At 46.4% G+C, this 2,595-nt stretch overlaps 1 non-coding gene across 1 annotated transcript; it reads left to right on the plus strand.

The window, feature by feature from the left end:
• Positions 1-2,078: 2,078 nt before the first annotated feature.
• LOC137537377 (U5 spliceosomal RNA) lies at positions 2,079-2,192 on the plus strand. The gene has a single exon (XR_011024613.1). It is a non-coding gene; the product is annotated as a U5 spliceosomal RNA (small nuclear RNA).
• Positions 2,193-2,595: the final 403 nt, after the last annotated feature.

Below are 2,595 nucleotides of genomic sequence, written 5' to 3' on the forward strand. Positions count from 1 at the left end.
AGTAAAGGCAGCCATACGATCCCTATCTGATCAGATTCGATCAGAGAGGGATCTGTGTGTTGGTCGATCTGATGGCAAATCGACCATTGTATGGCTACCTTTAGATTTTCTGTTAGAATCCATAATTAGATTATTTTCTGTAGAGAATGGTCATTATCTCTGCTGCATTGTCTTCTGTTTATCTCCTGCTGAGTAGAACAATGCCTAATTGCTCTGCAGATAGATGGTAAGATAGGTAAATTTCCAACATGTTGAACTTTATCTATCTGGAAAGTAAATCTAACAGAAAATTGTATGGTGTATTCTCAGCATTAAGCTGGCCATACACTGGCCCGATTTGCCGCCATTTCAACAGCAGATTCGATCACTGGGATCGAATCTGCTGCCAATCGTTCGCGCTACAAGCCGAATTTCGATCCATTTCGTCCGATCCCGTCGATCGCTCCGTGCGGAAAATTACCGTCGACCGCCCGCGGGTAGGGAGCGCGTCGCTAGCGCCGTTCGAGTACCCGACGGCCGACGCAATAGAGCCGCGTACATTACCTGCTCCGCCGGCACGACTACCCCCGGTCACCGCTGCTCCGTGTCTGCGCTGGTCTCTGGCATGCTTCAGTTCCTCCTGCCTGGCAGGAAGTTTAAACAGTAGAGGGCGCTCTACTGTTTAAACTTCCTACCAGGCAGGAAGAAGTAAAGCACGCTGGACCTGGAGACCAGAGCGGAGACGGAGCAGCGGAGACCTGGGGACTGGAGTCGCGCCGGCGGAGCAGGTAATGTATGCGGGCATGCGGGTGGGAGGAGCGGCGGCAGCACCACCACCACAACAGATTGTGAACGGTTTCAAGCTGAAATCGGTTCACAATCTGTTTGCAGTAAAGGTAGCCATACGATCCCTCTCTGATCAGATTCGATCAGAGAGGGATTTATCTGTTGGTCGAATCTGATGGCAAATCGGCCAGTGTATGGCTACCTTTAGACTTTGGATGTGAAGGATCAGCACAATTGCCAGAACATTTACAGTATCATTATTTGAGGTTTCCTTTAAGTGTATAACAAGCCTGAGAAGTCATGCCAGTGCCTTGTGTAATTTGCATTGTGTTGTTTCATAACAGTGCACCAAAACATCATAGAAATGTAAATTGAAAACAGACCTTTATGCAACAGAGTCACATAAGTTTACTGCCCCGGAAAGCTCTTAAAAGTAAAACTATTCCCACTGACTTTCCTACTATTTTGGCTGAGTGACTGGAAGACAGCAAGCAGGTTGATAGCTATGCCAGGCCTGCAAAAGTAATAGAGGCTGGAAATAGCTGCATCAGGCAAGGCCATTGTGTGGAGCCTGGATGCTGAAACAGCTTCCATAGAGCCAATATGTTCTGTGGGATGATGTTATATACAAATGTACACTGATCTGCAGAACGGAGGGTAAATCAAGCAACACTGGATAAATACACAAAGTACAATGTACTCAGAATGAAGACAGGCAGGAAAAAGCAGCTGGCACTAAAAGAAAAAAGCAAGCAGAGATGCGCTAAGCACTCTTCTATGAGCCAGCTGGAGTGGTAGTCCTAGGTGCCATGTTCACAGGAAAGACAAAAGCAATCAAGTACAGATATGGAAAAACGAGCTTGGTGCTGTTGGAGTCCACATTTATTGTACTCAAACTAGCAAACAGGATATCAAACAGGCTGTGGCTTAGACCTGGACTGACAGCCGTTTCACATGACAGCTGTGCTTCCTCGGAGGAAAATCTCTGGCCATTAGAACAATTCTAACCTTGTACACCAGTCTTAATGTATACCTAACCTGAAAAGGCTCCCTAAAGGAAGCCCAGAGATATGTTTATGCTGGATCCATATATCTCTGTCATTGTCCATTTCTGTCCTCATTCCTCCTAGTTCCTGTAAACTTTCCTTGAAAAATCTGACTTTTGGCTAAAGTTAGATCTTCAGACAGTAAGAGGCAAGCTTGTAGTGATGTTTCCTAAGGAGTAGTAAATGGAGCAGGGAAGAGGAGAGAATTAGAGGGTAATAGGAGGTATCATCACAGCAAGCCTGCCTCTTCCTGTTTGAAAATTTGACTACTCTGGTTTCTCTTCAGATCGCATAAATCTTTCGCCTTTTACTAAAGATTTGCAAGGAGAGAAAGAAAGAAAAAAGCGCAGTACTATTCTCCACCAGAGGGAGCGCACTGCGCTTGCTCAGACTGGCTGAACTTACGGGACTCGGTACAGAAGAAGGAGAAGACTGAGGACGGCGGCGTGGGAGCGATCTGTGCGGATGGGGCTGGAGGAAGACCCAGGTATGTATAAAACTTTGAATATAGTTTGTCTCTGATACACTTTAAACATTTCTGGCTTAACCACTTCAGGACCACAGGTGGTGTACCTAAAGACCAGGCTATTTTTCACAATACAGGGCTGTGCAGCTTGGTCAGGTTGCTGCACAGCTCTACAACTCACCACACAAATGAATTTTGCCTCCTTTTGTTGCCCTTAATAGGACACTCTGCCGGAGGTCTCTGATCGCTGCTGTGATCTTTGTTTTTTTTCTATGAGAAAAGGGAGGCTTTTCCCTCCCTCCCCCCTGTGCCGTCCTA

The sequence above is a fragment of the Hyperolius riggenbachi genome, chromosome 10 (genome assembly GCF_040937935.1).
Source record: "Hyperolius riggenbachi isolate aHypRig1 chromosome 10, aHypRig1.pri, whole genome shotgun sequence".
NCBI classification, from domain to species: domain Eukaryota; kingdom Metazoa; phylum Chordata; class Amphibia; order Anura; family Hyperoliidae; genus Hyperolius; species Hyperolius riggenbachi.